This window comes from Oncorhynchus clarkii, chromosome 24 (genome assembly GCF_045791955.1).
Source record: "Oncorhynchus clarkii lewisi isolate Uvic-CL-2024 chromosome 24, UVic_Ocla_1.0, whole genome shotgun sequence".
In the NCBI taxonomy this organism is placed as follows: Eukaryota; Metazoa; Chordata; class Actinopteri; order Salmoniformes; family Salmonidae; genus Oncorhynchus; species Oncorhynchus clarkii.
This window is the reverse complement of record NC_092170.1, coordinates 24,548,321-24,571,340: the sequence shown is the minus strand read 5'-3', so window position 1 is coordinate 24,571,340 and position 23,020 is coordinate 24,548,321. Positions and strand designations below refer to the sequence as shown.

Sequence of the window (23,020 nt, the reverse complement as noted above, 5' to 3'; positions counted from 1 at the left end):
AATGCAGCGCTGATGCCACCTGATTACAGTTGCCGTGGTCGCATCCATAACCTTCACTAACTTAATTAAAGTGAAATGTTCTACCTCCATCCCCTGGAATTTACGTCTGGAAGTTTTAATTGAATCCATTTCCACTGGTAATTCTGCATCCCCTGGGGTCCTCGTTAGTGCTACTGGGTCCCCTGGGTGCACCATGGTTTAGCCTGCCGGCCAGACAGACTGCATCCTCCCTGCTCCCACAAGCCAGATAAATCTTCTGTAATAGACAGTGTGAAGGAAGGAACAATTGTCCCGCTGTCTTGATTGTGTGATCCTATCGCTATACTCTAGTTTCCAAGGGTCTTTCCAAGGGGATAGGGGTTGGAGACAGAGGGTCCATGGAAACAAAGGGTTTTATTAAGAAATCCTCTCAGATGTTTCAGGGCCACCTGGTCGTGAAGGGGAATGTTGCCATGGTTACACTGGTGCATGATTCTTTGTTATCTATAGACTACCAGTTAGTCAAACTATTGAACAATCCCATGGTTTCCCTCTAGTCCTTGTACTGTATGCATCAGATTATCCTAGTCTCACTTACAGACATTCAAATTAGATAGCTATCTCGAGATTTGATGGTGGCTGGCAAAACTAGATTATCCCGACTTGAAAATAGCCTCTGAGTTTCTTAGAATTGCCAGAGGAGGGCATGCGATCAAAGTCAATGGTGAGCTCTCTGCAAAGTCATCTTCCAGCCGAGTCAGTGACAGTATTCTGTTCTGTAGCATCAGCAGATGCCGAAATTCTGTCAACACTGTTCTGCATGTGTCATTTTTCTGTCCCCCCCCCCAGCGCTTTGGAATGTGACTCTGTGTATTAGATTGCACCCCTGATGTACAAGGACAGCAGAGGTAAAAGGGCTGACAAAAATATGCCAACCAGTCGGAAATTTGAGAGGGCAAAAACAGTGGAGTATAGAGAGATGAGCGTTGAAATGTCAGAGGCCCCTCGTTAAGAAGTGACTTTAAATTGAAGTCAAGTCATTTTCAGTTAGGCCTCTGGATTAACTAAACAAATAGGACTTATTAATTAACACTTACATCCAGTGTGACACTTATTTGGCATTTCACCAAGCGGTTTTAAATGTCATTGCTTCTCAGAATGTTAAAATGCCAGTCTGTGCAGAGTACACTTTGAAGTTTCTGAGCAAATGCTTCAACTCTACATTCTCTAAACGGTCTATGGATAGCTGACAACGTCACTAAAACGATGTGCACGTTTCAATGGGCCAGAAGGCTGTGTGTTGTTGTGATTCTGGATGGCCAGATAACTAGAAACAATGAAAAGAAGCTGTCATGTGGGGAATCGCAGGTGGCTCGTTTCAGCTAGTTTTATCTTGTTCTTGATAACATGTCTTGTTTTGAGGTATTTTGACTGATGTCACATCTATGCTAATATGGCAAAAAAAATTGCTTGCTAGCTAACCAACAACTGTCACAATGTATTTGTGAGACACTCATTGTGTAAATGTATATCTGTTGTCAATTAAAATAGAAGATGAAATATAGTTTACCAAACCTGTCAGTTTTGCCCCATAGTTCGGCACGCGTCGGTTTTGTTGCTAAACAACCAACCTGTCTATTAATTGCTGAAACTGTGCCAGTTACGCTGGATGAATTGGCTACAGTAGGTTTACCTGAAAGAAACCATTAAAAACTTTAAATATATATAACAAGAAAAATCTCTCTTTATCCTGCAGTGCTATAAGGAGAGGCTAGGCATTTCTTTACACAAAAATGGTTTATATAAAGGTCACTCAGTATGGTCAAGTGACATTTATGGCATTTTGCAAAAGAGACCTTTGTCTCAATGGGACTCCCTGCTTAAATAGATAAATAAATAAATAAGATGGTTTATGTTGTGTGCAATGACATGACATGTTTCTTTACTGAACAAAATAGATGGTGGCCTAGCTTTGACTGTAATGTTCACTACTGAGTAGCTTGATAGGCCATGCCCATGCCCCCCATCATTCTGCTTTGACTGTAATGTTCACTATAGAGTAGCTTGATAGGCCATGCCCATGCCCCCCATCATTCTGCTTTGACTGTAATGTTCACTACTGAGTAGCTTGATAGGCCATGCCCATGCCCCCCATCATTCTGCTTTGACTGTAATGTTCACTACTGAGTAGCTTGATAGGCCATGCCCATGCCCCCCATCATTCTTTGCTGTTGTTCACTACTGTAAGCTGTTGCCCATGCCCCCCACATTCTGCTTTGACTGTAATGTTCACTACTGAGTAGCTTGATAGGCCATGCCCATGCCCCCCATCATTCTGCTTTGACTGTAATGTTCACTATTGAGTAGCTTGATAGGCCATGCCCATACCCCCCATCATTCTGCTTTGACTATTCTGTGTTGAAAGAGATACATTCATTTATACTAGCTTTTCATTTAGACTAAAATCAGCAGCTAGACGTGTAAATACAACACACAGCTCTAAATCCAGAGTAGCCAATCCAGTGGGTGTATGAAGGTTAACATGTATTCCTGCAGGCTGCATTATCAAATGGAATCACTCGCATATAGTAAGAAAAAGTGTGCAGGAACCAACTAAGCTAGCTCTCTCTCTCTAATTAGCAAAGGCATTCAATAAAATTCCACCACAAAATGTGTTTACTTGAAGGCTGCCTTTGAGTGACAGGTTAAAAGCTAATGACAGCATGTCATACCAACAGTCTCACGAATTATGTAACTAAGAAAACAACAGGGACGTACAGAAATGGTACCCATGTAGACTGGTAAATGATGTGTATGGTGACACACTAATGCAAGTCTACATTGAAATCAATGTCCATTTAAAGCTTATCCCCCTTATAATGGTCGCCATCAATATAGTTGATATTCAGATTCTGAGCAACATTCACAATGTTGTCCAGGCATTTACAATAGCTGCTTAGTGCTATTTGATGTTCATGTTAGACTACCCTGCACTTAAGGTATTACAGTCATTAAATAAACACCATCAGTGTGAGTGTTACTATTTAACAAAGGTTGTTATTAACACAGCCACAGCTATCAGTTTTAGTCTGTTCTGGTATTATTCTCTCTCCTTATCATTCCTCTACCAATTATTTTCAAAGCCCAACGAAAATCATGTGCTGGCTGCCTCAGCCTTGGATGAAATCCCCCTGGTTTAATTAGTGATGATCAGATTCATAATTATACATTTTTCCCCTCCACACAGGCATATACAGTAATTGGGGACTTTGGCTCTTGAGAACGCTTTATGTGAACAATCCATTGTCTCTCCCTCATCAGGGAAACCTAGAGTAGAGCTAGCACTAGCTACCACCAGGCCATGTTGTGGTGTCTGAGAGGAGAGGACGGTGGGGAATGTTGGCATAAACTCCCACTCAGTGTACTAACTTTAATGAACTCATGAATCCATGTTTATGAGTGGGCCTGGTCTATGGATAGATTCATCATAAATCTGGGTTCCACACTGAACACTGGGACCTTACTAATTTTACTTCAAAATGGTTAATGATTATGGCAATGAACTGAACAAGTGTACAATCTACCGTTCTTCACCAAAAGGTCCGATTCTGATACCCATTACATTTTAAAATGTTCTGTAATATAATTCAGTATAATGCTGGTAGCTCATGAAACGTTTATTTGAGATTCATCTCACATTTTGTAGATGTCATGGAACAAATTATTGCTAAACAAGCTATTCAGCGTGTCCAATGCATGTGGTGTAGAATAGCCATGGATCAGCAGCATACAGCTAGACACGGCGAAATAAGAGCTTGAAAATGCAATACTGTTATTTTAGGACCGAGAATCAGCATTTTAAAAATGAGCTGGTATACAATGTAACTTATGGTGTATTACTGTATCAGACAACTCAAATAAGTGCACAATAAAAAATAAAGGAAGGATGAAATGAATACAGTGTTATGTGAATAAAGCCTATGGATATTTTTGTGAAAAGATTCTGCTTGGTTGTATGTCACTGTTCATGCTGCATTATGGTGCTCTGTGAGGACAACGATGGCAAGCAGTATCCCCCATAGAATGTACATGTTCTTTCTGTCCTACGATCTCCAACAAGAGACAGAAGACTTAACCTTTTACTTGTTTTGCTAATCATATTAGGAACGGCCACACATGGGCCCCTTAAGCAATAAGGCCCGAGAGGGTGTGGTATATTGGCCATATAGAGTTGAAGTCGGAAGTTTACATACATTTAGGTTGGAGTCATTAAAACTAGTTTTTCAACCACTCCACACATTTCTTGTTAACAAACTATAGTTTTTGGCAAGTCGTTTAGGACATCTACTTTGTGCATGACACAAGTATTTTTTCCAACAATTGTTTACAGAGAGATTATTTCACTTATAATTCACTGTATCACAATTCCAGTGGGTCAGAAGTTCACATACACTAAGTTGACTGTGCCTTTAACTTCTCTAGGGTAGGGGGCAGCATTCGGAATTTTGGATGAAAAGCGTGCCCAAATTAAACTGCCTGCTACTCAGGCCCAGAAGATAGGATATGCATATAGAAAACACTCTAAAGTTTCCAATTGCTCTGCAATTTCACTGGATGCTAGCGTCCCACATACCCTATTAAACAGCTTGGAAAATTCCAGAAAATTATGTCATGCCTTCAGAAGCTTCTGACAGGCTAAGTCACATCATTTGAGTCAATTGGAGGTGTACATCTGGATGTATTTCAAGGCCTACCTACAAACTCAGTGCCTCTTTGCTTGACATCATGGAAAATCAAAAGAAAAGACCTCAGAAAAAAAATTGTAGACCTCCACATGTCTGGTTCATCCTTGGGAGCAATTTCCAAACGCCTGAAGGTAACACGTTCATCTGTACAAACAATAGTACAAAAGTATAAACACCATGGGACCACGCAGCCGTCATACCGCTCAAGAAGGAGACGCGTTCTGACTCCTAGAGATGAACGTACTTTGGTGCGAAAAGTGCAAATAAATCCCAGAACAACAGCAAATTACCTTGTGAAGATGCTGGAGGAAACAGGCACAAAAGTATCTATATCCACAGTAAAACGTGTCCTAAATCGACATAACCTGAAAGGCCGCTCAGCGAGGAAGAAGCCACTGCTCCAAAACCGCCATAAAAAAAGCCTGACTATGGTTTGCAACTGCACATGGGGACAAAGATCGTACTTTTTGGTTTCATCAGTCCCCTGGTCTGATGAAACAAAAATAGAACTGTTTGACCATAATGACCATCGTTCTGTTTGGAGGAATAAGGGGGAGGCTTGCAAGCCGAAAAACACCATCCCAACCGTGAAGCACGGGGGTGGCAGCATCATGTTGTGGAGGTGCTTTGCTGCAGGAGGGACTGGTGCACTTCACAAAATAGATGGCATCATGAGGCATGAAAATTATGTGGATATATTGAAGCAGCATCTCAAGACATCAGTCAGGAAGTTAAAGCTTGCTCACAAATGGGTCTTCCAAATGGAAAATGAACCCAAGCATATCAATCACAAAGCCTTGACCTCAATCCTATAGAAAATGTGTGGGCAGAACTGAAAAAGCGTGTACAAGCAAGGAGGCCTACAAACCTGACTCAGTTACAACAGCTCTGTCAGGAGGAATGGGCCAAAATTCACCCAACTTATTGTGGGAAGCTTGTGGAAGGCTACCCGAAACGTTTGACCCAAGTTAAACAATTTAAAGGCCATGCTACCAAATACTAATTGAGTGCATGTAAACTTCTGACCCACTGGGAATGTGATGAAAGAAATAAAAGCTGAAATAAATCCTTCTCTCTACTATTATTCTGACATTTCACATTCTTAAAATAAAGTGGTAATCCTAACTGACCTAAAACAGGGAATTTTTACTAGGATTAACCTCTCTGGCCAACATCCAGTGAGATTGCAGAGCGCCAAATTCAAATACAGAAATACTCATAATAAATATTCAGAAAAGATACAAGTATTTTACATTGGTTTAAAGATTAACTACTTGTGAATCCAACCATGGTGTCAGATTTAAAAAATGCCTTAAAGTCTCTCTTTATATCCGAAAACCTCTGTTTTGTTCGCGCGTTTTCTTCAGTAATCCACAGGCTCAAATGCAGTCACAACAGGCAGACAAAAAAATCCAAATTGTGTCTGTAAATTTCATAGAAACATGTCAAACGATGTTTATATTCAATCCTCAGGTTGTTTTTAGCCTGAACAATCGATAAAATTTCAACCGGACAATAACGTCATCAATATAAAAGGTAAACAAGAAAGGGACTCTCTCTGGTAGCGTGCATGAAAAAGCTATGTGAAACGTCAGCGTCCACTCATTCAGACTGCTCTTACTCCCTCATTTTTTAGAATACAAGCCTGAAACAATTTCTAAAGACTGTTGATATCTAGTGGAAGGCATAGGAACTGCAATTTGAGTCCTAAGTCAATGGATACTGTAATGGCATTGAATAGAAAAATAAAAAAATAAAATGTCCTACTTCCTGAATGGAAGGATTTTTCTCAGGTTTTCGGCTGCCAAATCAGGTCTGTTATACTCACAGACATTATTTTTAACAGTTTTGGAAACTTTAGAGTGTTTTCTATCCAAATCTACTAATTATATGCATATCATATCTTCAGAGCCTGAGTAGAAGGCAGTTTAATTTGGGCATGCTTTTCATCCAAAATTCCAAATGCTGCCCCCTTACCCTAGAGAAGTTAAATGACAGGAATTGTGAAAAACTGAGTTTAAATGTATTTGGCTAAGGTGTATGTAAACTTCCAACTTTAACTGTACCACAAATCCCTGAGGGGCCTTATTGTTATTATAAACTGTACCAATGTAATTAGAGAGTAAAAATAAATGTTTTGACGTACCCCTGGTATACGGTCTGATATACCACGGTTGTCAGCCATCTGCATTCAGGGCTTGAACCTCCCAGTTTATAACATGAGACATGTGATGACCTGATCTTTACCCTTTGCCCGAGGTTTCGGTTTCAGTCCCCATGGTCCTATGGGACGTCTGTGTTCTTCCTACCCCAGGTGTGAGTGCCTAATCTCGGGTTCAGCCAAAAGAAGTCCCTGGCTGAGCTGTTGCAAATAAATTTGAGAGGAAAGTGGTAGACCGGCTAGCCAAGGCCTGTGGTTATCAGCAGAGAGAAAACCTGCCTTGGAATGGGCACCTAAATCTTTCATCAATGCTGAGGAAGCTGGCCATCAATCAAGTGCAAAGCGCGCTGAAAATGGCTTACTTAACTTTTCCTGAAAATTAAACAGCCATTCTCATCTAAATCAAATGGGAAAGTATACTCCCAGCCGCTCTTTGGAGTGATTAAGTTATTATGCAGCATTAAAGTGGACAGTGCGCTGGTCTCGTGTTAAGCAGAGCAAAGAGTGTAAATCTACATGAGCTGACTTAACAATAGGTGAAAATGAGGCGGTCTTCCATCCCCCCATCCATTAGGCACATTTAGAGATGGATTATCTTTGATTACATGTCAACTTGCCCATATTCCAGGCAGCATAAGCCTACTATAGGGAAATTATCATTCTTATAATAAATTGAAAATTCTTTCTGAATATTGCCTATATTGGGGGGAGAAGTATTTCGTCACTTTGTCTTGGTAATATGAAATTCAGAGCATCAGCACAACATCTGCCCAGACTTGGTTGGAAAACAAAGTCCTGTTTGAATCTGTCACACTCTGTGAATCATAGCCATTGGACCAATATGTTGTGGCATTTTAATCTGCTCCAAGGGTACTCTATAGGCCCAAGTTGTTTTCTTCCATTTACCTTCATGGCTTCTGGAGATAGAGAAGGATATAAACACAATGGAGGCATCTGAGATGTACAGTTGAAGTCGGAAGTTTACATACACTTAGGTTGGAGTCATTAAAACTTGTTTTTCAACCACTCCACAAATTTCTTGTTAACAAACTATAGTTTTGGCAAGTCGGTTAGGACATCTACTTTGTGCATGACACAAGTCATTTTTCCAACAATTAATTACAGACAGATTATTTCACTGTATCACAATTCCAGTGGGTCTGAAGTTTACATACACTAAGTTGACTGTGCCTTTAAACAGCTTGGAAAATTCCAGAAAATGATGTCATGGCTTTAGAAGCTTCTGATAGCCTAATTGACATCGTTTGAGTCAATTGGAGGTGTACCTGTGGATGTATTTCAAGGCCTACCTTCACACATTACTGTGCAGCCGTATTCATCGACCTGGCCAAGGCTTTCGACTCTGTCAATCACCACATTCTAATCGGCAGACTGAACAGCCTTGGTTTCTCAAATGACTGCCTTGCCTGGTTCACCAACTACTTCTCTGACAGAGTTCTGTGTGTCAAATCGGGGGGCCTGTTGTCCGGACCTCTGGCAGTCTCTATGGGGGTGCCACAGGGTTCAATTCTCGGGCCGACTCTCTTCTCTGTATACATCAATGATGTCGCTCTTGCTGCTGGTGATTCTCTGATCCACCTCTACGCAGACGACACCATTTTGTATGCTTCTGGCCCTTCCTTGGACACTGTGTTAACTTCTTGAGAATACTTGACACGCAGACGTCCCAAGTATGCCCCTGGAAATGCAAATGCGCTACGCTAAATGCTAAATGTACTCGTTACAACTCAATCTTTGATCAAAATTCACAAGCAGGGTATTGAATTAAAGCTACACTCGTTGTGAACCTAGCCAGCAAGTCAGATTTTTAAAATGCTTTTCGGCGAAAGCATCAGAAGCTATTATCTGATAGCATGCACCCCCCAAAATGCCAGCTCGACACGTAAACAACAGATTTTGCGATAGCCGGCGCTACCCAAAACGCAGAAATAAAATATAAAACATTCATTACCTTAGACGAGCTTCTTTCTTGGCACTCCTATATGCCCCATAAACATCACTATTGGGTCTTTTTTTCGTTTAAATCGGTCCATATATACCCAAAATAGCTTTGTATGGAAGTTGTGTCATTCAGAAAAAATCATCGTTTTTAAACGCTGCGTAATTTTTTTAAATTAAAAAAGTCGACGATAAACTTTCACAAAACACTTCGAAATCCTTTTGTAATCCAACTTTAGGTATTAGTAAACGTTTATAATCTATCAAAATGATTACAGGGCGATGTCTCTTCAATAGGTCTTCACTTCAAAAACAATGCCATCTGATATCTCCCTCAACTGCATCCGGGTGAAGACTGGGAAAATGGAGTTCAGATAGAAGGATTTTCCAACAATTAATTCAATTGAAAATTAGGACAATGGCGCCATCGTGCGGAATTTGTATGAATTGCAGGCAGATTGCCATTACATTCTGTTCTCTTTTAACAACTGGTGGAAGTGACTTATGGAAATTATTTTTTGCTTTCAGAGAGCAGTTTTTCTTGCGTTTTTCAATGAAACACACGATCTGTTATAGTCACAGCCATGATTTAACCAGTTTTATAAACTTCAGAGTGTTTTCTATCCACACATACTAATCATATGCATATACTATATTCCTGGCATGAGTAGCAGGACGCTGAAAAGTTGCGCGATTTTTAACAGAATTTTCGAAAAAGTAAGAGGTTTAACTAACCTCCAGACGAGCTGCAATGCCATACAACTCTCCTTCCCTGGCCTCCAATTGCTCTTAAAGGCAAGTAAAACTAAATGCATGCTCTTCAACCGATCACTGTCCACACCTGCCCGCCCGCCCAGCATCATTACTCTGGTCGGTTCTGACTTAGAATATGTGGACAACTACAAATACCTAGGTGTCTGGTTAGACTGTAAACTCTCCTTCCAGACTCACATTAAGCATCTCCAATCCAAAATTAAATCTAGAATCGGCTTCCTATTTCGCAACAAAGCATCCTTCACTCCTGCTGCCAAACATACCCTCGTAAAACTGACCATCCTACCGATCCTCGACTTCGGCGAGGTAATTTACAAAATAGCCTCCAACACTCTACTCAACTAATTGGATGCAGTCTATCACAGTGCCATCCGTTTTGTCACCAAAGCCCCATATACTACCCACCACTGCTACCTGTACGCTCTCGTTGGCTGGCCCACGCTTCACACTCGTAGCCAAACCCACTGGCTTCAGGTCATCTACAAATCTCTGATAGGTAAGGCCCCGCCTTATCTCAGCTCACTGGTCACCATAGCAGCACCCACCCGTAGCACGCGCTAAAGCAGGTATATCTCTCTAGTCACCCCCAAAGCCAATTCCTTCTTTGGCCGCCTTTCCTTACAGTTCTCTGCTGCCAATGACTGGAATGAATTGCAAAAATCACTGAAGCTGGAGACTCTTACCTCCCTCCACTGGCTTAAAGCACCAGCTGTCTGAGCAGCTCACAGATCACTGCACCTGTACATAGCCCATCAGTAAATAGCCCATCGAACTACCTCATCCCCATACAGTTTTTATTTATTTATCTTGCTCCTTTGCACCCCTTTATCTCTACTTGCACATTCATATTCTGCACATAAATCACTCTAGTGTCTACTTGGTATATTGTAATTACTTCACCACCATGGCCTATTTATTGCCTTACCTCCCTTTTCTTACCTCATTTGCACACACTGTATATAGATTTTCTTCAACTGTATTACTGACTGTATGTTTTGTTTATTCCATTCCATAACTCTGTGTCAAATCAAATCAAATCAAATTTTATTTGTCACATACACATGGTTAGCAGATGTTAATGCGAGTGTAGCGAAATGCTTGTGCTTCTAGTTCCGACAATGCAGTAATAACAAGTAATCTAACTAACAATTCCAAAACTACTGTCTTGTACACAAGATACAGTAGATGGTATCGGGTACAGTATGTACAAATGAGATGAGTATGTAAACAAAGTGGCATAGTATAGTATAAAGTGGCTAGTGATACATGTATTACATAAGGATACCGTCGATGATATAGAGTACAGTATATACGTATGCGTATGAGATGAATAATGTAGGGTAAGTAACATTTATATAAGGTAGCATTGTTTAAAGTGGCTAGTGATATATTTACATCATTTCCCATCAATTCCCATTATTAAAGTGGCTGGAGTTGAGTCAGTGTCAGTGTGTTGGCAGCAGCCACTCAGTGTTAGTGGTGGCTGTTTAACAGTCTGATGGCCTTGAGATAGAAGCTGTTTTTCAGTCTCTCGGTCCCAGCTTTGATGCACCTGTACTGACCTCGCCTTCTGGATGATAGCGGGGTGAACAGGCAGTGGCTCGGGTGGTTGATGTCCTTGATGATCTTTATGGCCTTCCTGTGACATTGGGTGGTGTAGGTGTCCTGGAGGGCAGGTAGTTTGCCCCCGGTGATGCGTTGTGCAGACCTCACTACCCTCTGGAGAGCCTTACGGTTGAGGGCGGTGCAGTTGCCATACCAGGCGGTGATACAGCCCGCCAGGATGCTCTCGATTGTGCATCTGTAGAAGTTTGTGAGTGCTTTTGGTGACAAGCCGAATTTCTTCAGCCTCCTGAGGTTGAAGAGGCGCTGCTGCGCCTTCTTCACGATGCTGTCTGTGTGAGTGGACCAATTCAGTTTGTCTGTGATGTGTATGCCGAGGAACTTAAAACTTGCTACCCTCTCCACTACTGTTCCATCGATGTGGATAGGGGGGTGTTCCCTCTGCTGTTTCCTGAAGTCCACAATCATCTCCTTAGTTTTGTTGACGTTGAGTGTGAGGTTGTTTTCCTGACACCACACTCCGAGGGCCCTCACCTCCTCCCTGTAGGCCGTCTCATCGTTGTTGGTAATCAAGCCTACCACTGTTGTGTCGTCCGCAAACTTGATGATTGAGTTGGAGGCGTGCGTGGCCACGCAGTCGTGGGTGAACAGGGAGTACAGGAGAGGGCTCAGAACGCAACCTTGTGGGGCCCCAGTGTTGAGGATCAGCGGGGAGGAGATGTTGTTGCCTACCCTCACCACCTGGGGGCGGCCCGTCAGGAAGTCCAGTACCCAGTTGCACAGGGCGGGGTCGAGACCCAGGGTCTCGAGCTTGATGACGAGCTTGGAGGGTACTATGGTGTTGAATGCCGAGCTGTAGTCGATGAACAGCATTCTCACATAGGTATTCCTCTTGTCCAGATGGGTTAGGGCAGTGTGCAGTGTGGTTGAGATTGCATCGTCTGTGGACCTATTTGGGCGGTAAGCAAATTGGAGTGGGTCTAGGGTGTCAGGTAGGGTGGAGGTGATATGGTCCTTGACTAGTCTCTCAAAGCACTTCATGATGACGGATGTGAGTGCTACGGGGCGGTAGTCATTTAGCTCAGTTACCTTAGCTTTCTTGGGAACAGGAACAATGGTGGCCCTCTTGAAGCATGTGGGAACCGCAGACTGGTATAGGGATTGATTGAATATGTCCGTAAACACACCGGCCAGCTGGTCTGCGCATGCTCTGAGGGCGCGGCTGGGGATGCCATCTGGGCCTGCAGCCTTGCGAGGGTTAACACGTTTAAATGTCTTACTCACCTCGGCTGCAGTGAAGGAGAGACCGCATGTTTTCGTTGCAGGCCGTGTCAGTGGCACTGTATTGTCCTCAAAGCGGGCAAAAAAGTTATTTAGTCTGCCTGGGAGCAAGACATCCTGGTCCGTGACTGGGCTGGGTTTCTTCCTGTAGTCCGTGATTGACTGTAGACCCTGCCACATGCCTCTTGTGTCTGAGCCGTTGAATTGAGATTCTACTTTGTCTCTGTACTGGCGCTTAGCTTGTTTGATAGCCTTGCGGAGGGAATAGCTGCACTGTTTGTATTCGGTCATGTTACCAGACACCTTGCCCTGATTAAAAGCAGTGGTTCGCGCTTTCAGTTTCACACGAATGCTGCCATCAATCCACGGTTTCTGGTTAGGGAATGTTTTAATCGTTGCTATGGGAACGACATCTTCAACGCACGTTCTAATGAACTCGCACACCGAATCAGCGTATTCGTCAATGTTGTTATCTGACGCAATACGAAACATCTCCCAGTCCACGTGATGGAAGCAGTCTTGGAGTGTGGAGTCAGCTTGGTCGGACCAGCGTTGGACAGACCTCAGCGTGGGAGCCTCTTGTTTTAGTTTCTGTCTGTAGGCAGGGATCAACAAAATGGAGTCGTGGTCAGCTTTTCCGAAAGGGGGGCGGGGCAGGGCCTTATATGCGTCGCGGAAGTTAGAGTAACAATGGTCCAAGGTCTTTCCTCCCCTGGTTGCGCAATCGATATGCTGATAAAATTTGGGGAGTCTTGTTTTCAGATTAGCCTTGTTAAAATCCCCAGCTACAATGAATGCAGCCTCCGGTATGTATGTGTCGAACTGCTTTGCTTAATTCTTGGCCAGGTCGCAGTTTTAAATGAGAACTTGTTCTCAACTTGCCTACCTGGCTAAATAAAGGTGAAATAAAAAAATAACAACTCAGTGCCTCTTTGCTTGACATCATGGGAAAATCAAAAGAAATCAGCCAAGACCTCAGAAAGAAAATTGTAGACTTCCACATATCTGGTTCATCCTTGGGAGCAATTTCCAAACGCCGGAAGGTACCAAGTTCATCTGTACAAACAATAGTACGCAAGTATAAACACCATGGGATCATGCAGCCGTCATACCGCTTAGAAAGGAGACGCGTTCTGTCTTCTAGAGATGAATGTACTTTGGTGCGAAAAGTGCAAATCAATCCCAGAACAACAGCAAAGGACCTTGTGAAGATGCTGGAAGAAACAGGTACAAATGTATCTATATCCACAGTAAAACGAGTCCTATATCGACATAACCTGAAAGGCCGCTCAACAAGGAAGAAGCCACTGCTCCAAAACCGCTATAAAATAGCCAGATTATGGTTTGCAACTGCACATGGGGAGAAAGATTGTACTTTTTGAAGAAATGTCCTCTGGTCTGATGAAACAAAAATAGAACTGTTTGGCCATAATGACCATCGTTACGTTTGGAGGAATAAGGGGGAGGCTTGCAAGGCGAAGAACACCATCCCAACCGTGAAGCAAGGGAGTGGCAGAATCATGTTGTGGGGGTGCTTTGCTGCAGGAGGGACTGGTGCACTTCACAAAATAGATGGCATCATGAGGCATAAAAATTATGTGGATATATTGAAGCAACATCTCAAGACATCAGTCAGGAAGTTAAAGCTTGGTCACAAATGGGTCTTCCAAATGCACAGTGACCCCAAGCATACTTCCAAAGTTGTGGCAAAATGGCTTAAGGACAACAAAGTCAAGGTATTGGAGTGGCCATTACAAAGCCTTGACCTCAATCCTATTGAAAATGTGTGGGCAGAACTGAAAAAGCGTGTGCGAGCAAGGAGTCCTACAAACCTGACTCAGTTACACCAGCTCTGTCAGGAGGAATGGGACAAAATTCACCCAACTTATTGTGGAAAGCTTGTGGAAGGCTACCCGAAACGTTTGACCCAGGCAATGCTACCAAATACTAATTGAGTGTATGTAAACTTCTGACCCACTGGGAATGTGATGAAAGAAATAAACACTGAAATAAATCATTATCTCTAAAATTATTCTGACATTTCACATTCTTAAAATAAAGTGGTGATTCTAACTGACCTAAAACAGGGACTTTTTTACTAGGATTGAATTTCAGGAATTGTGAAAAACTGAGTTTAAATGTATTTGGCTAAGGTGTATGTAAACGTACGACTTCAACTGTATGTACAGTAAACAGAAGGTAAATAGAACTTGGTGTGCTTCTGTTCCTTATATTTACTGTAGCTCATTATGTTACAGTATTTCTTTGTGTGGAGTGCCTAGATTAAGTTATAACACAAACCCTCATGCTAGTACTGTATGTGCACCCACATGAGCACATTAATGGACACACACACACACACACACACACAGAAAACTATGCTCGTTCTTGAATTATGGAACCTATTATTTACAGGAGTTTAATCTATTTTTAATACAGTATATGGCCCATCTTGGTTTTCTATAGCTGTATTAATTCTGTCTTCTTCTCTGAATCCAATACAAGCACAATAGAGAACACAAGGAAAAGTAGAGACTGTAGAAACCACTCAGCCAGGCTGTCCATTCTTGGTCATTTCTAAAGCAATTAAGGCCGTGTGAATCAATACCTCACAAATCCAGAATTAACATTTAATGACACCTGCAGGCGAAGTACTTTTTTGGTCTGTGACAGGAACATCGATAATGACCTATTGCAGCCCCTCTATTAGAAAGTCCCTAAGACGTCATTGAAAACTGTTCCGAATCCTGGCCATTTGGTAGGAGACCAATACATGAATAAGTAGGAGTGAATGATTGGACAGACAAGGACATAATAATACCTCCTCTGTGGCTCTCCAACTGACTAGAGACTACATCAAAATGATGCCCTGGTGAAGTGACTTGGAAAATATGGTATTATTATTCGTATCCCAGAAATACCAAATGGGAGCCAATGGGATGGGAGCAGATGGAGGCCAACGGGAAAAGTCTGAGGAAGGCTCGATTACGAACAATGTTGCCACTTTAGTAACCCTCCAATCGGCAACAGGAGTCTATAGTAACCCTCCAATAGGCAACAGGAGTCTACAGTAACTCTCCAAAAGGCAACAGGAGTGTCTGCCATAATGGCTTCATCTACCCTGTCCTTGCAGATACGTAAGAATTAGTCATTGAGGGAGGGGAGGGAAGGGTGCTGTTCCATTTAGGACATAAATCAAATCAAAGTTTACTGGTCATGTAATGTTTGTTATTAGCTCCTACCAATGCAGTAAAATGTCAAACAGGTCCGCAATAAAAACAACAAAAAAACAGAAAGATCAACAAGAAATGTCGAAACATATCTAATTATCAACCCAAATAATACTGTAACAGTAATCCAAATGCAATCTATAAATACGTACACCGGATTAATCTACACAAGATATACTAGGAATGATATGTGCGCAGTAGATATATTAGAGTAAGCTATGTCAAGAATCCAGTATATAAATAAATATGTAGTGTGTATAAACAGTGTAACTAAAATGCAATGAACAGTAGTAGAAATATTAGAATGAGCTATGTTGAGAGCACACTACATAATAACACAGTACAAAATGGATAGAATTGTATGAAATGTTCTTCCGGGCCTAAATCCAAAATATAAATAATATACATGTTGAGAATGATTTGTATAGACTGTATGGACAGCATGTGAATAGAAAAGGTGTGTATAGCAGTAGTTCCATAGGATGAGCCATGACGAGAATACAGTATATACTGTACATTCAAAGTGGGTAAAACAGCATGTAAAAAATGTGAGTGACCAGTGTACATGACTATGTACCTACGGCAGCGGTCTCAAAGGTGTAGGGTAGAGTACCGGGTTTTAGTCAGCTAGTGACAGTGTTGAGGTCCAGGGCAGGGTACTGGGCGGAGGCCGGCTAGTGATGACTGTTTAACAGTCTGATGCCAGTGGCATGTATTCATGGATGCAAAGGGAAGCCAGGCTTCCCCCCAAAAATGTGGAACAAAAAAAATACAAAATCAAAAAATATATATTTCGTCTCGCTTTCATCATTTTACTACAATTCTTAAGAGGCTGAATGTATCTCACAGGAAAAAGCATCCGAGCGAGAGAAACAACGCCCCTACAAAATTAGCCAATCAGTGTTGAGCTAAACTGAGCAAGCTCAACTGTGAATGGTCCTGGCGCACCAAAAAAAAGTGAGTTTTGATTTGGCGTCAATCCTATCAAATCCCATTGAAAGCGTACGTCATTGACAGAAAAACTTGAATTGTTGCATCTGGTTGTTGTTGTTGTCCTCTGGTGGCTAGCCAGCCAGCTAGCCAAAATTGTCCCTTTCCTAAATTAGCCAAAGGATGGAGATAGGTATTTGGACTTGTGGTTTTATGTAAATCTCTGTATCTGCCAATGAATATAATGGCGATTCTAATCCAACCATTAATTCATACATTGTTGTGCCCCTGGCGTGAGAGGATGGAAGTTCAATATGTGGCTAGATGTAGAGCCAGAAGGCTAATGTTAACTAGCTAACGCTGCCCATGAATGGAAGTTAGGCTAGCGAGCAAGCATTTTAGCCAGGTATCCTAGGACAACAAAAAATGTAAAGTGTGTACTGTATGACAGAGTGATAGACCGTTTTGTCAACATGAAAGAGAGGAGGATGGCATTGCTGTTTCTCAACAAGTATGTTGAGTTAAGATGTTTTTCTACTTGCACGAACGTGCACACACACGCACAGAAATCAGAACCATCCATGGACAGCCACAACATATTTAGCTTACGTTGATCGGACTAAATCGTTTTTGGTATCTTTTAGTTATCACTGTATACGACTAAGTAGAGATAATTTGATGATGTTGAAATGTGCTGGAATAGTGGAGGGAGCTCCTGTTTTTTTTACGACTTGTGGTAACTCTCTGTGGTTCTAAATCAATAGTTGCTTATTTGTCCGAAACATAATGTCGGAAACATAACCTTGCTTGACCATGCTGTAGATCATGCTGTCTGTTACTGTACATGCAATATGCTTTGTGGACTTCACTGGACAGAGGTTGATATTCGGTTTTGTGATTAAACAAAAGGTGTGGTTGAATTTATTCTGCCACTGTGTCTTCTCATTGTCTCGGCCTTTAGGCTTATCTATCACGGTCAAAAGGCATATGAATTAACAGGTTATAGAGCAAACAATGCAATTATCACAACACATAGGTTCAGGGCAGGGTACTGACCAGAGGCCGGCTAGTGGTGATTGTTGATTGATAACAGTCTTGTGGTATATTGTGACATCCATGTCTCCGGTCTATATGAGAGTGTAAAAGGGGTGAGAGATGAGAACGATATGTAAGACTACTATTTAGTCTGCCTGGTATTGATCTGGGAATACTATTTAGTCTGCCTGGTATTGAGCTGGGACTACTATTTAGTCTGCCTGGTATTGAGCTTGGACTACTATTTAGTCTGCCTGGTATTGAGCTTGGACTACTATTTAGTCTGCCTGGTATTGAGCTGGGACTACTATTTAGTCTGCCTGGTATTGAGCTGGGACTACTATTTAGTCTGCCTGGTATTGAGCTTGGACTACTATTTAGTCTGCCTGGTATTGAGCTTGGACTACTATTTAGTCTGCCTGGTATTGAGCTTGGACTACTATTTAGTCTGCCTGGTATTGAGCTGGGACTACTATTTAGTCTGCCTGGTATTGAGCTGGGACTACTATTTAGTCTGCCTGGTATTGAGCTTGGACTACTATTTAGTCTGCCTGGTATTGAGCTTGGACTACTATTTAGTCTGCCTGGTATTGAGCTGTGACTACTATTTAGTCTACCTGGTATTAAGCTGGGACTACCATTTATTCTACCTGGTATTGAGCTGGGACTACCATTTAGTCTTCCTGGTATTGAGCTCAGAAATTGGCATTGAGAGACATGCCGAGATTAGACTCCAGAGTTTTCACGTTTCTCATATCAACAGATGGGAATTTGGGAATGTTCTGACATGATTTTTCTAAGGATTTCTTGATGGTTAAGACCATAGCTTCATCATATTCAATTAAGATTTATAACATAAGACTGTAGAGAGAAGATGAAGGCTGTCAGGACGCATCTGTTTTCTAGTTGTCTTTGAAAAAGAAAAAAATTGAGTGAAATGTTGACAACTTGTTGTGTTGCACAATGTCCAGATTCTGTTAATCTTATTCTGGTCCATCACAATGTGTTGAGCTGTGGAAAGGGAAGGTGTTCTTGCAGCTCTCCCATTGAGAAACATATACCCTACATCACTGTGTTTTGTGAGCATGGATTCAGTGACAATAGCAGCAAGCATGGATCTTTTTTTTCTTCTTCAATACATTGAAGTATTATCCATCGGTTCCACTTCTAGTCAGTCCATTCAAAATAGTGTTCATGATTGTCATCCTTCCATCTGATTGGTCTGAATTCTCAGAAGACATTCTTCAATTTGAGGAGAGATTGTTTAGAAATCTTATGCACATCGAGCATATACACCCCTAAGCATATACACCCCCTACCATATAAACCCCCTACCAAGAATACACACACACCCTACCAAGCATATACACACCCCTACCAAGCATATACACGCCCCCTACCAAGCACATACACACCCCCTACCAAGCACATACACCCCCTACCAAACATATACACCCCCTACCCCCTACCAAGCATATACACACCCTACCATATACACTCCCTACCATAAACACTCCCTATCAAGCATATACACACTAGAGGTCGACCGATTAATCGGAATGGCCGATTAATTAGTGCCGATTTGCCGATTTCATAACAATCGGAAATCTGTATTTTTGGAAGCCGATTTGCCGATTTAAAAAATATATATATATTATTCCTTTATTTAACTAGGCAAGTCAGTTAAGAACAAATTCTTATTTTCAATGATGGCCTAGGAACAGTGGGGTAACTGCCTGTTCAGGTGCAGAACGACTACACATGGTTGATGATATTACTAGATATTATCTAGCGTGTCCTGTGTTGCATATAATCTGACTAAGCATACAAGTATCTAAGTATCTGACTGAGCGGTGGTAGGCAGAAGCAGGCGTGTAAACATTCATTCAAACAGCACTTTCGTGCGTTTTGTCAGCAGCTCTTCCTTGTGCATCAAGCATTGCGCTGTTTATGACTTCAGGCCTATCAACTCCCGAGATGAGGCTGTTGTAACTGAAGTGAAATGGCTGGCTAGTTAGCGCGTGCTAATAGAGTTTCAAACGTCACTCGCTCTGAGCCTTCTAGTGGTTGTTCCCCTTGCTCTGCATGGGTAACGCTGCTTCGATGGTGGCTGTTGTCGTTGTGTTGCTGGTTCGAGCCCAGGGAGGAGCGAGGAGAGGGACGGAAGCTATACTGTTACACTGGCAATACTAAAGTGCCTATAAGAACATCCAATAGTCAAACGTTAATGAAATACAAATGGTATAGAGGGAAATAGTCCTATAATTCCTATAATAACTACAACCTAAAACTTCTTACCTGGGAATATTGAAGACTCATGTTAAAAGGAACCACCAGCTTTCATATGTTCTCATGTTCTGAGCAAGGAACTGAAACGTTAGCTTTCTTACATAGCACATATTGCACTTTTCCTTTCTTCTCCAACACTTTGTTTTTCCATTATTTAAACCAAATTGTTGTAATTGTCATTATTACAAATAAAATAAAATTTAAAAAAAATCGGCCGATTAATCGGTATCGGCCTTTTTGGTCCTCCAATAATCTGTATCGGTATCAGCGTTGAAAAATCATAATCGGTCGACCTCTAATACACACCCTATCATATACACACCCTACAAAGAAAATACACACCCTACCATATACACACCCTACCATTAACACTCCCTACCAAGCATATACACCCCCTACCATAAACAACCTGTTCTTTGCATTAACACCCTACCAATCATATACACCCCTTACAATATACACACCCTACGAAGCATATACACCCCCTACCACATACACCTTCTACCAAGCATATACACCCCCTACCATATACACTCTATATCAAGCATATACACTCCCTACCATATACACCCCCCACCAAGCACATACACGCCCCACCAAGCACATACACGCCCCACAAAGCACATACACCACCTACCAAGCACATGCACCCCCTACCAAGCACATACACGCCCCACCAGGCACATACATGCCCCACCAATCACATACACTCCCTACAGGGCACATGCACCCTCTATCAAGCATATACACCCTCTACCAAGCACATACACCCTCTACAAAGCATATATACCCTCTACCAAGTATATACACCCTCTACCAAGCATATACACACCCTACCATATACACACCCTACCAAGAAAATACACTCCCTATCATATACACAACCTTCCAAGCATACACACCCCCTACCATATATACCTTCTACCAAGCATATACAACCCCCTACCATATTCGCTCCATATCAAGCATATAAACTCCCTATCAAGCATATACACTCCCTACCATATACACATCCCACGAAGCACATATACTCCCCACCAAGCACATACACGCCCTACCAAGCACATACACCCCCTACCAAGCACATGCACCCCCTACCAAGCACACACACGCCCCAGCAAGCACATACACCCTTTACCAAGCATATACTCCCTCTACCAAGCACATAACCCTCCACCAAGCATATACTCCCTCTACCAAGCATATACACCCTCTACCAAGCACATAACCCTCCACCAAGCATATACTCCCTCTACCAAGCACATAACCCTCCACCAAGCATATACTCCCTCTACCAAGCACATAACACTCCACCAAGCATACACTCCCTCTACCAAGCATATACACCCTCTACCAAGCATATACACCCTCTACCAAGCATATACACTCCCTGCCAAGCATATACACCCTCTACCAAGCATATACACCCTCTACCAAGCATACACACTCCCTACCAAGCATATACACTCCCTACCAAGCATAAACACCCCCTACCAAGCATATACACTCCCTACCACATACACCTTCTACCAAGCATATACACCCCCTACCATATACACTCCCTATCAAGCATATACACTCCCTATCAAGCATATACATTCCCTACCATATACACTCTCTACCAAGCATATACACACACCTTACCAAGCATATACACCCCCTACCAAGCATATACACCCCCTACCAAGCATATACACTCCCTACCAAGCATATGCACACCCGACCATATACTCACCCTATCAAGCATATACACCCCCTACCATATACACTCCCTACCAAATTACCAGGTCAGAGGCAATTTGCATTCATACGATGCCTTAATAAGACTGGGCCCCTGCTGTTCTCTCTAAAAATAAAATAAACATCTTTGCAGTTAATTTGATCTTCCATCACAAACGTCTAAAAATATACACCCAGTCGCATCTGCAGCCGACCAATATTTGAGCTGCAGCCTACACAGACAACCTGGCTCAGTTTAGCGTTCCATGGCATTCATTCATTCATTTGTCATTCATTCATTCCCATGATTTTGGATGAGATAGGATGCCAATTGTTTCATAACAGCACCAGACTCTTATCAAGTGACAAGGCTGTATGCGTTTCTCCCAGTCTCCACATCTTAGGGAGAAATGGAAACAACCTGTCACTGCCACATATACCTCCTGTAAACAGGACCCACTGCGCACAGACATCAGTTCAATGTTTAGTTTTAATTTACATTCGATTGAGTTGTCAAGTAACCTGAATTCAACATGAAATCAATAAAAAAATGTCACCATGTCATTGGATTTAGGTTAAAATGCCCTTTTGTTGATGACTTTTTACAAATCCAATACGTTTTCCATGTTGACTCAATGTCATAACATCGATTTTTTGGGTTGAAATGACATGGAAACAACGTTCATTCAACCAATTTTTGCCAAGTGGAGAATGACGTTGATTGGAGTTCTGTACTATAGTCCTCTGCTGCGCCTGCTCTTGAACAGTAGTTCTGTGATGGTTGAGACAGGGATATTACATCGTGGATGCACATACAGCTGAGGTAGATTGATTGGCAACCTTGTCAGTACAGTTATTGATGCCTAGAGTTGGTCTGAATGGCATCCTAATGTGACTGATGTCATGTCTTCCTATAACGTGACTGACGGATGACGTCATGCGGTGACTAAGCCCTGGCCAGTTGTCTTCCATCCAGGTCTCAGGGTGGTGTTTCCTGGCTGTATGAGGAGGAGGCATGGCTTGCTGAGATGTCGTGGACGATCACACCACTCTGCTCGACGTGCTGCTGCTGTGCGGGCCTGGCTCCTCCAGCTGCACCACTGCATCACTGATGGTGCCATGATCCAGCTCTAACTGTGGGTGAGGAATCATAGTAATTTACCATAATCATCAACATGTTCAGCACAATACATTACAGCCATTGTTGTTATATGGCCATAGGTCTGTTCATGACAGGCTTTAATGAAAGCAAAATACCACAGTCTCACCGCATAGATTCCTTCCACAGCACAAACACATTGATCCATCAGTCTCATCAAACACTGATATTCCAAGGCAATGAAATGTGCATATGC

The 23,020-nt window shown here is 42.2% G+C and overlaps 1 protein-coding gene across 5 annotated transcripts in view; it reads left to right on the top strand.

Annotated features, from left to right (window-relative positions):
• Positions 1 to 23,020, top strand: part of LOC139383088 (galactosylgalactosylxylosylprotein 3-beta-glucuronosyltransferase 1) — a 117,125-nt gene that overhangs the window by 77,649 nt on the left and 16,456 nt on the right. For 2 of the 5 annotated variants that reach the window (XM_071127395.1, XM_071127399.1), the window contains exon 3: positions 22,642 to 22,805. The exons of 1 other annotated variant lie outside the window; for it this stretch is intronic. The gene's annotated coding sequence lies outside the window, so the exon portion shown is untranslated. Of the gene's footprint in view, positions 1 to 22,616; positions 22,806 to 23,020 lie in introns of all 5 variants that reach the window. 2 more of the 5 variants (XM_071127397.1, XM_071127396.1) reach the window with 2 other exon arrangements.